Genomic DNA, 15393 nt, shown 5'->3' on the forward strand with positions numbered 1-15393 from the left:
TTTGTAGGAATTTTTGTATGAGAGAAAACACATGCTGAAGCTTGTAGTTGCATCAAGTTATTATTGATCAACAATACGTCCAACAAAGCACAGCCAAAGCAAAAACTACCCAACATCATAGCCAAAACAGCCTACACAGAAACATAAACATCGAGTCCTAAACCCTCAAGGAGAAAAGCTAGTAGAGAGAGTACAAGACCCAAGAGAGACGCACAATGTTTAAACCACTTAGGAGCGTCTTGGTATGATGGAATGAAATAAAGAGGGAATGGAATGGAGATGTGAATGGCATGTGGATTCCTTTCCATTCTTGTGCTTGGTGAATGTAAGGAATACAAATGGAATGGAATTGTATAGTGTGTATAAATTATGTGTGGTGTGCGCAATGTGTGTAGTGTGTATAGAGTGCATAGCGTGTGTATAGTGTGTGTATAGTGTGCATAGTGTGTGAAGTGTGTGCGCACAATGTGTGCAGTGTGTGGATTTTTTTAATAATTAAAAATTTTAAAATATTTATTTTATTATAAAATTTAGAAATTATAAAATTAAGTGATATTGAATTTAAATATAATATAATATAATATAATATGTTTCATAATTTTGTTAAAATCTAAATAAAAAGAAAGAGAATGAAATGGAATGGAATGGTCATTCCTTAGCAAAATGGAAGGAATGACTATTCCCATGTGGAATGGAATGATGATTCCAAATGGAATTGTGATTCCTTACGAAAAAAATATTAAGAAAATGAATGAAATGGAGGGTGGAATGTCATTCTATTCAACCATAGTAAGTAGGAGTATCTCGTTAGAGAAAGGTACCATGACCAAAACACGATCAAGCACAAAATAAGGTTAATCAAATTAGGGAGAGACCCCCCTCGCTCATTTTCTTGAATTCTGATTTGACTGTCAACCTACCGTCAAGAGCTCTCGTCTCTTCGTTGATTCTTGGGCCAACTAAAGGAATACTACTTTCAAAATATATACTACAAACCATATACTTATTTGTTAAGAAATTGTATAAATTAGAAAATCGAATATATTGTCATTTTTGGGTCCGAAGTCTGGGCCATGTATTCATCCAATAAGATGAATCCACTATAGATTTTCATGATATAAACATTGATTTTTTTTCATAATTTATAGTCTAACAGAAATTTCTAGAATGCCTTATATACATATTATATATATGTAAACTCTAAATATTGTACAAATTCTAAAATATGATCTGTATCGTTAAAAAATGTTAACAGATGACAAAATAACATCAACAAAAAATATCAACACGGTTTCAACGGTTGACATTGTGTTGACATTGTGTTGATATCAAAATCTTGAAATTTTACACTGGGTTGACATTGTGTTGTTGTTGTGTTGAAACTATCTTAAAAAGTTTAGAGTTTATATAATATAGTTTGCATTTTATCACTACCCTCTGCTATACATATAACGTATATGTGCATATTATCTGATGATCATTAGTATATTCACAAATTCGTTCTCTAATATTGAGCATCAAAATATTTCGTTGAGTAATAATATTACAATATACCCATCTGTAGTAACAGTTAATAATACTCCTACGGCCCCAACTTCGGAACCAACCACCATATCCCACGCCGGTAAATTAATTAACTTTTATTTGAGCGCTTAATAAATATATAAGTAATACCATATTACCTTATTTATTCGATTAGAAGTCTATTTTGTAAATTTAAACCATCATGAATGAACTCATCAAACAATTTCATCGCCAAACCAAAGTGGCATATAAAAAAGGCGTATAGTTTCGTTAACAAATGCTTCATTCATCCCACAAAGTTTGTCTCAATTTGATCCAGCGCGGATTTTAAGAAATTATTTGATTTTGTATTAAATGGAGGTGTGTAATGGAATAAGAGTCTCATATTGAGGAGATTGAGCGATATTTAATGTCTATTTTTGAAAAAAATCTAATTGGGACAAACTTTGTGGGGCGAGGGAGTAGCATAGATAATCTTCTTATCTTGGCTTAATCCAAACTTTTTCTCATAATCATAGATGTTTAATTAGTTAATTAAATAGACAGAAAACTTGGTACTACTAATGAACAACCGCCATTAGGCAGCTGCACAGCAAAGCAACATAGTCGAGAAGGAAGGATGACAGCCACTAATTACTTGGAGTAATATTTTTTTATAAAAAGGATTAAATATTTAAAGAGGTTGAGCAAATCCATAACAGAATCTTATAATTTGAAGTACTAAGTTATGTAGGAGTATATGTTTGGTTGCAATTGGTAGGATTCTGCAACTTTTTAAACTTGTCATTCATGCAATATTCACTAATAGAAACACTATTGAATATTATGTTTAATGGTCCTGAATAATTTTCAGCAATTTCAGATATGCTTCGAATTCATGATTCGTAATTTATATTGTATAAATAATTTTCTTATTAATCGCTCCTACGTAGATGTGATTAATAAGTTGTTAACTCTGTTAACTAATCAATGCAATGTATTAAAAATGTCAACATATAATACGGTTGACATTTTAATATATTGTGTTGATATATGTGTTGACATTTTAATGTTATCGTGTTGACATTTTTAATATACTGCGTTGATTAGTTAGCAGAGTTAGCAACTTAAAAAGTTAGCAATATAATACACCCCTCCTATATTCATATATTTTCATGCTAGAGTTGGAGAAAGAGTCGATGAGGCTTAATAGAAGAAAAGTGTGATATAAAAAAAAATTAAATATATGAATAAACAAGAAATTATATTGGTTTTGTAGTATTTAATACTAGTGTAGTATGAAAATGTAGAAAATAGAATGATTATACGTATTTACTCAATTTCGTCAACCATTCATCAAATATCTTATGTTTATGTAGTACGCATATTATTGATGAATAGATGAAGTGAAAGGATAGGAAGGGAATGGTGTTGAGCATACAATTGAATATTAATATGATTTGAATACTATTCATACCACTATGTATCCTACAATATGACAAACACAGATAATATGAGATGGAATATTGCATCATCCAATTCGTTTCTGGTGTGACCATCCATACCTCAGTTTTTTAGGCAAACCTTAGCTTTTATTAAACATGAATCATTCATCACCACACGCTAATAGGAGTATTATTTAATTGACGTCTCAAACATATAATCTATATTTCTAAATGTTCTTTCATTTTCAAGACAGAGTGATATAGTATCTTTTTGTTATTAACCACTTTCATTTATACAAGAAAAATATCATCGATGGACTTTTTATGGCAAAAATTACTTTTAACGAATTCATCGACAAATATTGACAGATTTTGACGAGGAAACTATACGCCAAAATCATTGTTGAATTTTCATGCCTTTGGAAATATTACGAACGAACTTATATGTCGATAACCACTATATTAATTTCACTTATTGTAAAATAAAATACTAATATTACCCCTACATATGCCATTGTCGTGTTAGTATGAAGTGTATATAGTACTCCCATGTCCCACTCAAATAAATACTGTACATCTGATAATATATTTTTAAAATAAAAATATTACTCTTTTAATTCTATTCTGCTTCTACTTTATTTATTTCATATCTAATTTACAAAACAACGTTATGTAAATTCTTACACAATACAAAATGCAAAATTTAAGTAATAGTCCGTTTGTAATTGGATGTAAGAAAAAAATGCATTGTAACTTAAGAAGATGAACAAATAATATTGAATTCTATTATTCTTTTATCGAGTATCGAATTCTATTTATTCTTTCGCAGAAAAAGAGAGAGGTCAGAGCTGGAATGTTATCAAATAATATTCAATCAATTAATTATGTAAAATTTAGTAATAATTTTTTTTAAATGGAAGGGAGTAGAAAAGTGTGGCACCTTAATTGCAGCGGAATTAATATGTAATAAGTCATTCGAATTGGTTAGATGATACAGTACATCTTATTTTGTTACATATACAGTACGTAAATATTTAGACTAAAAAATATCATAAAAAAATTAATTAAAATAAATGTTTGGGCAAACTCTTGTTTTCTACGCGGCAAGCCATATTTTGTACCCCCCATAATTAGCTCAATTGTTTTATTGTTGATTTAATATACGTCTATTTTCAAAGCCATTACATTTATAGAGATATTTTGATTCCCATATGTTTGTCCGCTTATTTTCCTTCAACTTCTAGATCTACATTTAACATTTTAATGGAGCACTACATGACTACATCTACATGTGACAAATGACAATATATGATGACTTGCCCGGTCGAGCAGGATTAGTCGGATTCCACCAAAAGGCGAATTCGGTACATATGTGGTTAAATAAAAAAAATAGAATATTTTCCTACCTTTGTAAGGCCATTATCAACTCTTGAAAGAAACAACAAATTCCCTAAATTTATCAACTTAATTAGCCATATATGCAAGTGTATATTTCCCTTCTAATAAATCCGGATTTGGATCAAACTCCTTGGGAAAACGTAGGTAGTGGACTTTATCTACTTCCTTCGTCCCTGAAAACAGAAACTTTTAAAACGACACGTGTTTTAATATAAAATTAATAAAGTAAGAGAGAGATAGAAATAAAAGTGTTAGCGAAAAAATGAGTTCCACCTCATTAGTAGAAAGAAATTTCCTTCAATAAAATTTTTTTATTTTTAGGCAACGAACTAAAAAGGAAAGAATTTCTACTTTTAGAATACAGAGGGTATTTGAGAATAATACAACACTCATCAATCATTAAAATTTAAACTAAAATTTAATCCACACTTCATTATAGTCTTCCGAACTTATGAAGTTAAATTGTTTTATTAATATAACATTCGAGACGCTTCTCTTTTCAATATTTTCTTACTCCTTCCGTTTCATGGTATTGGAGACATTTCTGTTCGACATGCGATTTAAGAAAATTTATGTTAAGTGAGTTAAGTAAATGAAGAATAAGGTAGAAAATAAAAAAGGTAGAGAGATGAAGAGTGAATAAAGTAAGAGAAAAAATGTGTTGATTTTTACTAAAAATGAAAATGACTCTACTATTATGGAACACATGTATATATAATAGGAATACTTCCTCCGTCCTAGCCTCTTAGGGAAGATGACTCTTTTTGGAACGACATGAAATCTTATGTATTTTTATTTTAAAGAGTTTCATTCATTTTTATTTTAAAGAGTTTAATTCATCTTTGTTGAAAAAGGGGAATGAGTCAAACCTTAGTTGTTAGTTGACTAGAGAGAGCTAATACAAGTATACAACTAATATAGTTCGTGTATAGTCGAGCCCAATTAATTGGTAATCGAATCGAACCATAAACCATAGTACACGATTTGAATGGAGTCATGGGGTTTCATATTATCAATTTTGCACATGAATTCGCTCATTGAGAAGTGAGCATCCAAATAACGCACATATTTATTAAGATAATTACAAGTACAATATAATGTTCCAATTTAAATTTGAAAAATCATACGATTATGGAGCCCACAAAAATCATATTTTCACAATATATGAAATATATTGCACTCCACATGGTATAGAAATAGTGTAGCACACCAAAAATTAAGAAGATATTAGCAATGAGTTATGACATGGGAGGAAAAAAACAATCAAAAGCAAGTGCGATAAGTAGTAATATCTCTGATACAAGCTGAAGATAAGATATTAAATTGATTCCAATATCCAGACATTTTTTCCTTGTTAAATTCTTTTAAGTACATTTGTCAGTGGAAAGAATTTCGTGGCATGAAAAATGAGGATTGATTGAGCACTAGCGTTAGTGGTCGTTGTAAATTGTCCGTTTCTATTCCAAAAAATATGACATCAATCAAAGTTGACAAACGTTACATCGCCATCGGAAATAAGATGTCTAACATTTTTTTATTTATGCGATTTTAAGGACCGTTAATCACTACTTAATATAGTAATCACTACTTTTTTCCCTCCATGATGGTATATGGAGTATGTTCAATCATATATCTCAATAAAAAAATTAGATGAGCAATCGAGGTTAAGGAATTTAATTTTAGGAGATGTATTTTGATATGATTTTCAGGATAAATTTGAAAGTTGCTTGTAAACCCAAGATCTTTTCTGTTTTCTCCCATTTGCATATGGTGGAGGTCCAAAAATATATAAATAAAAATAAAGATTTAATTTAGCTTACTAATAATTAAGAACATGTAGAAATATACGTTAATTCACATAAATTACTACTACTATACAAATTGACCATGCAAAGAAAAGGAAAAATATATGAATCTCAAAAATTTATTTTCTCTATTATATTCGAGTATCCAAGCACCGGATACAAATTGTGTATTAATACTAAAAGAAGAAGAAAAGAACAAAAACAATTACTATCATATTTGTAAAAATAAGAACTTTATAATCTAGAACCGTGAATAATTGTGCGACATGCATCACGAAAGTGAGCAGCGCAACAAAAAAAATGATCGAGACGGGTTAATTATTGTTGGCCACTAACATATTTTGTCGGACTTAATTATTACAATTCCATAAGACAAACTAGTGGCCCTTAATTAGTATCATAAGGATTATGAAAGTGAATTTTCTTTAAGTAGAAAATTTTATTCTTTTAATAGGAGTATCATCACTTATACTTAGCCATTATTCTTAAATTCTCAAGTCTAGTAGTAACTTTTAAGTAACATTTAGCACCGTAAAAGGTCATTTTTATCATATAAAGTCATTACCTTTGTAATAAGAATAATTACTCTTTAAAAAAGTACTCTTTGTGATTATAACAACTGGAAACTAAATTACATCTCGAATTTAAGATTGGCTTTTCTAAACTAAAGTCCATATAGTTGAACTTGACTTATTAATTCATGCCTTTAGTATCTGTTATCAATTTATATCGACAGGATTGCCAATTTCGCTTCCATCGCTGCCTCCTCATCATCTTAGATAGCTCTTCCAAAATAAATACTAAAATGATGCACAGGATATTAATAAATTTGAGATGATGAAATTAAGAAGATTTATCATTAATAATGATAAAATTAAACAGTAGAATAAAAAATTGAAAAACTTAAGATTATTTGATTAATGCTTCAACAAGATGGATTTACATAGAAATGAGAGAGAGCAATGATTTTGTCAAAACAAATTTGGGTGCCCTCCACTATATCAAATTCGTGTCTCTTCAGCTCCTAAGCTCCTAGGTTACAGTCAAGCCATCATGGCACACACATACGCATGGGTGCATCGTGTCTCTTCAGCGGGACATGACGCGGGAGTCAAAAGGTCCCCGCTGGACCCCGACTCACAACGCATGTCCAGGTGCGTCGTGTCTAGAACAGCCCAAGGCACGGGACACGTCGAGACACGGTGCACAGCTCGCGGGCAGGCGGCGGCGCACGTGTGCGCGCGTATGGGCTCTGTCACCCGTCTTATTCCACGATAATTATTACACATGATAATTCATCTGATTAAATACTTCATCAAATAAGTTTATCATCCCCGATGTGGGATAATTAACACCTAGTTAATTAATCCCTTAGTCTTTTCACATAGCTCATTTCTAGCTTTATTGAGACCAACTTTTATATATTATTTCTCACTCACCGAGAATCGGTTTTGAGAAAATGAATATACTACGGTCATCTACTCAGAACGTAGATCGACGTTATTGCATTTAATTTTACAAAATTAAATGTCTTGTAACATTTATTATTAGTCAAAATTTATTTGACCGAGCACGATTCCAACATGATTCCCTTAAGATAACACTGATTTGAGTCATTTGACTGCATCCTTATCTGAAAGCAAGAATTGTTTGAATAATTCTTATCTTTCTTTGAGCTTCAACGATGAGATGAGATGAGATCAGTTCGTCTTTGAACCTTTTCATTTTCTAATTTGATACCAAAAAAATTAATCTCTTTCAATTTGAGTGCATAGGAGAATTTTTAACTCTCTCGTTCTCAAGGTATTTCTTGAGACGTAGTTTTTAGAAGTCAAAATAAGGTAAGGATAAGCAGTTTCAGTGGACACTGGATCTCCTGATTTTAATCTTGTACAACTACATGAATTTTGGGATGAAATTATAGCACCAATGAACTTATACTCCCTCCATATGTCCATACATGTTTGATGTCTTGTTTGTAATTTACATCTTTTCGCAATTCCTTTGTCTCGTTTCACTTTTACATCTATATATTCATGTGTCTCATTTGATATTTTAGTCTTTTCACAACTATTTAATTTATTTCACTTTTATAGGAATATGCAGTAAGCATGTCTTATACTCCTATGCATTTACATATTTTATAAAATCTAAATATGTAAGTGGGGAATCAAGGTTTCACTTAACTTTTTCAATTAGGGGCGATTGGCCGCCAAAAGATAATAGTACTATGAAATAAAGAATGGCTTCATATGCAATTGTTTTATATTTACTACTAATGGATAAGCATTTTTTTTTATTTCATACAATTAGTTTGATATAATCTTATCTAGTCTAATGACTATGCATAGTGTCACTATGTCCTTAAATTTCATGAAAATTTTTTAAAAAAATATTTCAATCATTACAGTACTTAACAAGATTTCATATTACATTTAAATAATGTACCATTGAAACAATAAATTTTCTTAAAAGGATTTTATAGTACAATCATTATAATGCTTTTGAATAATGTACCGTTGAAATAAATTTACTTAACAGGATTTTATATACTAAAATGGGATGGTGTACATTAAGTTTAATTATATACAGTATATAATTAGTGTGTGCATACAGAATTGGGTTTAAATATTTTTTTTGTTATTATCATAAAATACTTGCATTAAATATTGTATTTATAAAATAATTGTATCAAAGTAAATAAAAAGAGCATTGAATAAATTAAAGTTTTCACTCCCTCCAAGATTCCGTCACTGGTTTGCATTCATCCCTCAAGTTTTGTTACTTAACACAAACCAGATATTAGTATTACGACAATTTGAAAAGACATGTCGTTTAATTAGTTTCACATTGATCTTGTTCTATTTCAATACTGTTATTTCGATTCAGTAATACTACTAATTTCTGTCGAAAAATCGACATACGAAGCAATTGGATGCTCTGTCTACTCACGTGTGTTACTATTTCAAGAGAGAGAATCATGATTCCTTGGATTGAGGGGGAAATAAAAATAGTAGTCCTATAAAAATAAAGAGATATGTTCTAGTTCTACTATAATCATTGATAATCTATGAAATATGCAGTACACTCATTAAATTATGTTATGGCCATATGATGGTAAGAATAGGGCCTGCATTGTCAATGTGGTACACTTTTTGTTTATCTCATTTTTTACGATAAAATTGCAAAGTTACTCCAACATCTATGTGTTCTAAACTTCTAATTAAATCATAGACGTAACTAATTAAATCATAACTATAAATAAATCAATCCTAATTTAATCATTAACTTTTTTACGTTAATATTTTTAATTCTCGTCTCTTGTAATGCTGCAATAAAATACTCCGTCTGTTATTCTCGATTTTAAGTCAATTGAAAGTTAAAATAATGGCATTTCTTCCAGAAATCTCCTTTTCTTATTCCAAAATTGTGCTGATTGGACCCACTCGTGATTCGTAATGGAAAATTTTGCACCTCTTCTATTTTCCCAAATTGGAATTTATCCCATATTTATTTTGTTTATTTTTTCTTCCTTTGTTGTTTTATTAACTCTTTCCTAATCCGATTGTATTTGCTTGTCTTGTCTGAACACAAATAGAATTTCTACAGAGAGAGAGAGAGAGAGGGGTTAGTGGTTACATGTGAGAGCTTTGAAACAGTAAAAATTAGAAGTGAAAGAGTTATAATTTCCTGATAGCCTTATATTAGAGGTAAATTTAGGCCAGATGTCATTATAGCCAACTGATACAACGATTGACATTCCACCAATCTTTTCGAATATATAATAAGTTGGACACACTATTTAAGTTATTTAAGAATCTTCATTTAGATATACTGGGATGGGAGTATTACTCAGTTACTAGGTTTAGGTATTTTGCGATATAATTCTTGATTGCTTGTTTAAGGAACTACGAAGAATCAGACGGATGGGCTTATAAATGTGGATGAATATTGATGCCACGACAAGTATGAAGGAACCATTGATAAGTCTGTGATAATGAAAACTCACACGACACACGATAAATCATGCAGAATTTTTTTTTAAAAAAAGAGTTAAGGCCAAAATTGGTCCTAAATATATGACCATTTTACGATTTTGATCATAAACTTTATCTTTTGAATTTTTTGGTCTTGTACATTTCAAATCGGATCACATTTGGTCTTGAACTAATAGTTCCGTTAAAAACTAACGGTCAACGGATTTAATCCCTATTTTGACCAAATTAGACTTTTAATTCTGATTTTTTTACTCCCTAATTAATTCCCTAATTATTTTAGTAAATATTCAATTAAAATATCATAAATAAATTAATAGATTAGGGCTCCCACAGTAAATCCACCAGCATTCCGTCCACAAAAATCGTCTGATTCCCCCTGAAATTCCACTGCACCTTCCTCACCTTATATTCAGGACCAAAAAATCCAAAAGATAAAGTATATGACCAACATCGTAAAATGACCATATATTCAGGACCAATTTTGGCCTTTACTCAAAAAAATAAAGGGCTTAAGAGCATCCACATCCGTGCTCTTGCCAACGAGCACGGATGTGGGCCCGGCCCCACTTTTTCTGCCTGCTCTTAGGCAAGAGCACAACATCCACATCCGTGCTCTTCCACAAGGACGAGCACAAGGGTCCCACCATTCCATTATTCAATTTAAATAAAAATATTTCCACAAAATTAAAATGCATTAAAAATACCCGGAATAATATTACAAAATACATTAAAATTAAAAATTACATAATTAAAATCCTAAAAATTAAAAATTACATAATTAAAACCCTAAAAATTAAAAATTACATAATTAAATTCCTAAAAATTAATAATTACATAATTAAATTCATAAAATTTAAAAACACACTACTCGTGGCCGAATTTCGCCCACATGTGTTTGATTAGGTCTTCTTGTAGCTCAACGTGGGTTCGGGTATCGCGCATTGTGTGCCTTGTTTCGATCCTCTCACCCACCGTCGTATGCACACCTCGGCGTGGGAGAGACCTCGCGTTTGAGCTTCCGGCTTCATCCTCGTCGTAAAAGCTAGCCGCCCTCGGTCCTTCGTCGGCTATATCATATTGTGTAAGATAATACATGTGTACATGATGTCAGTGATATTTTTCACGTACCACAGCCGAGACGGGGCCTTCACAATGTTGAATCGGGCTTGAAGGACTCCAAAGGCTCCTTCGACGTCTTTCCGCGCGGACTCTTGACGCTGCCAAAAAGAACCCATCTCGGGTCTTGCGGGTTGCTGAGCGTCTTCACGAAAGTCGACCACCTTGGGTAGATACCATCGGCGAGATAGTAACTCATGTGGTATACATTTCCGATGTTGCTCGTAGTATTCATGTTCTTCGCGCTCCGCTTCCGCAATGAGATGGGTGAAATCCATTTGAGGTTTTGAATGAGAGATGAAGGTGTAGATAAGTTGTATGAAAAATATGAATGAGAGATGAATGAGAGATGATTTGACGTGAAAAATGGATGATGAATGTGTGTATTTATATATGATTTTGGGGAAAAAATTTAAAAAAATTCAAAAAAATACAGAAAAACGGGCAAAAAACCGGCCATTTTTTTGGGATTGTGAATTTTTTTTTCGGTATTATTTTCAATTTTTTTGAAAAATGATTTTCCAACGGATATGTCGTTGGCCAATCAGAACGCGTCACGTCGCCTGCTCGCTGGCACGGACGTGCTCGATGCATCGAGCAGCGCCGTGCCAACAGCAAGAGCGCAGCGGCGGACAGCGGTACCTCGCCGCTGGCACGAACGGACGAGCAATTGCTCACCGCTGTGGATGCTCTAAATACGCATACATTGATAAGTAACAATAGTGGATGCAATGAATACCAATGTGGTTGTATAGAGATGAGATTGAGTTATAGTAGTAGACCAGAAGGATGGCAAACAGAGGATAGCGACACGCAAATCACAATGATTAAGAACAGGTTGCAGTAATTTGCATTTACTTTTTTTCATCCCATAAAAATTGAATACTTGAAGTGTACTTTAACCACTTCAGTCCTGTCTTATAAAAATTGACAATTCTATTTTTAATAATTTTTTTCTCTAATAAAGTCGATCTCATTTTTCATTAATAATATGTTAAGCATTTTTTATCTCTCACTAATTTTATTATTATTTTAAAGATATGTTACTTTATAGGAAGAATAGATTATAATTAAATTATTAATAGTAAAGTAAGAAAGAGATAGAAAAAAAAGTAAGAGAAATGATAAAGTAAGAAAAAAAAAGAGAGAATAAAGTAAGATTTATGAAAAAGTAAGATTCATAAAAGAGAGAATAAAATAAGAGAGAAAATAAAGTAAGAGAGATGAAAAAGTAGGAGAGTGGAGTGAGTTGATTATTGTCAAAAAAGAAAACGTCTTACTTGGGTTGGGATGTGCTAAAAAGAAAAATATCTCACTTAGCTGGGACGGGGAGTACTAGTAAGTTGTTGTTATGATTAATTTATGTGATGTGTGATAACTGATGGAACAATTCCTGTGACCGCGGGAGGCTCATAAATTTTGTACGCCGGTAGTTTCCATTAAATTTCGATTAATTAATATTTTCTGAATCAATTCACCATTTGTATTCCAACGACTGAGTGGGTGTTCCGCATAACTGATTTTATTAAAAACTACTCCCTCTGCCACTATCCTATTGAATAAGACTCATTTTTCTTTTTGATTTATTCTAATTAAAATAATTTATTATCAGAAAAAACCTTTATTTCTATTTTATTTTCTTGTGATTCACTTTCCTTTGTGATTTATCATAATCAAGATGACTTATTATCAAAATTAGAAACACTCTTATCTCTACTTTATTCTCCTCACTTACTTTACTCTCTCCACTTAACATACAAAATAAACTGCATAAATCTTGTACTGTCTAAGGAATTGGACATCTTCCTTGGGACGGAGGGAGTACAAGTTATGTAAAAAAATTATAATAAAGTAAATTTTGAAATAGCAAATTAAGTAAGTTTTCATAAAAATAAGCTTCAATCCAAAACTAATTTACTCCACCTTAATTTTTTTTGTTAATCTTATATAATTAAGTAACACTAGTAATTTGTTATTTTCAATACATACAATTTTAATATCATCCCACATCCATTATTTCTCCCTAACTTCATATTTTCCCTCTCTAATTTATAAATTTTCTTCTTACTTCAATTAACGCTTTCTAGATATTGCATCTCATAAGCTCTTTAAAAATAAGCTTAGTCAAACCTTCTTGAATTTATATACATGGATCTAGAAAATAAATTGTATAGTAGTACTAAACTAATCACAAAATTTAAAAGAAGTATCACTTCAGAAAAAATTAATACAAATTCTCGCGCAAGCCTCATTTTGTGTTTTGTAAAATTACTTCCAAAGTTTGTGCCAAATGGAGTACTAAATTCACCTAAAATTAAGTTTTATGGAGTAAGATCAATATCCGTGAAGAAATGAAGAAATGATGACTCCCGGTTATAGTTATAAAAAAAATACTCCGTCCATCCAGCAATAGTAGTCCCATTTCTAAAGGGCACGGGTTTTAAGAAAGTCGTAAAGTGTGTAATAAATAGTGTGTGATAGTGGAATTTGTGACCCACCTCAATTATGTTAAAAGTTTTGCTTCCATGCTGGACGTTTAATTGCATAGTGAATAAGCTGCAATTTTTTTTATTCATTGCTAGACATTTCAATGTCATTAATAAGAATGACATTTTTAATTTCCTGTTTTCAACATATTCATGGACATAAATTAAAAACTGAATTTAAACAGAACACTCAACTTAAACAGAATGCATTCAATTACTAATTCATCAAATTAAGTTCAAATCTGCTCAAAATACAAAGGAGAATTGAAAATTTCAAATTTCCATCTACAAAGAGGGACATTTGAACTCCAAAAAGTACAACACCAAATCTGCTATAAATACATCACCTACATTTATTTAAGACATCTCCTACCAACCTCAAATCTGAAAATCTCCCAAAAAAACTCCCAACACTTGTGTAAATTTAAATCCCTCAGAAAAATTTCATCCTAGGGATGGATAATGGGCAGAGGTAAACCCTACACTTGAGCAGCAGCATCAAGAACAATGTGGTGCAGTTTCTACTCAAGCACAACCATGATGGAGTGCTCGCAAGAGGGGCTGTAATGGAGGCAGCAGACACATTTAGCATCAGTAGGAAGACAGTATACAGGCTATGGAAGGCAGCCAAGGAGCAGATGCAAAGGGGGGGAACCTGCGATCATGGAAGGAAAGATTAGAGGCTACCATCATGTTGACAGATTAGATCTTGATGAAGAAAAGGTTAGAAACTTATCTACTCTTGAATGATCTTCCCTGAGAAAAAATGGCAGTAAAATTGAATGTGAGCAAGAGCACATTAGGTCAGTGGGTGAAGCAAGGTAACGGTCACATACAAATGCAATCAAACCTGCCCTCACCAATATGAATAAGGTAGCAAGAGCTAGATGGAGTCTTAGTCAACTTCAGCCACAGATTACTCAAGGTAGAGTTCAATATCAAAACATGCACAATGTAGTGCATATAGATGAAAAATGGTTCTATATGACCAAGGTATCAGACAGGTACTACCTCTTGCCAGATGAGGATGAGCCATATAGGTCATGCAAATGCAAGAGATACATCATCAAAGTGATGTTTATGTGTGCTGTCAGTAGACCACAGTTTGGAATGGATGGGCAGGCAACTTATGATGGTAAGGTGGGAATATTTCCCTTTACTGAAGTACTGCCAGCACAGAGGAAGTCAAAGAACAGGGCTAGAGGGACCATGGAAACCAAAGCAATCAATTCAGTCACAAAGGCAGTGATGAGGGACTGCCTTATCAACAAGATATGCAACTTTTTTCATTCTATCAGATCTTAATAACTCAATAAAGATCATCATGTAGCTATGTTATTCTTCTTTATGCCAGATTATACCTGCAATTAAGGCCAAGTGGCCTGTTTGGGCAAGTAAAGACATTTACATTCAGCAAGATAATGCAACCCCACACATAACTGCCATGGATGCAGATTTTCAGGTTGTTGCCAATTCAGATGGATTTAAAATCAAACTGATTTGTCAACCACCTAATTCCCCTGACTCTAACATCTTAGACCTGGGCTTTTTTTTAGAGCAATTCAGTCACTGCAGCATGAGAAACCATGCAAGACTGTGGATGAACTTGTGGGGAATGTGTGTAGCTCATTTGCAGAGCTAT

This window comes from Salvia splendens, chromosome 7, assembly GCF_004379255.2.
Source record: "Salvia splendens isolate huo1 chromosome 7, SspV2, whole genome shotgun sequence".
NCBI classification, from domain to species: Eukaryota; Viridiplantae; Streptophyta; class Magnoliopsida; order Lamiales; family Lamiaceae; genus Salvia; species Salvia splendens.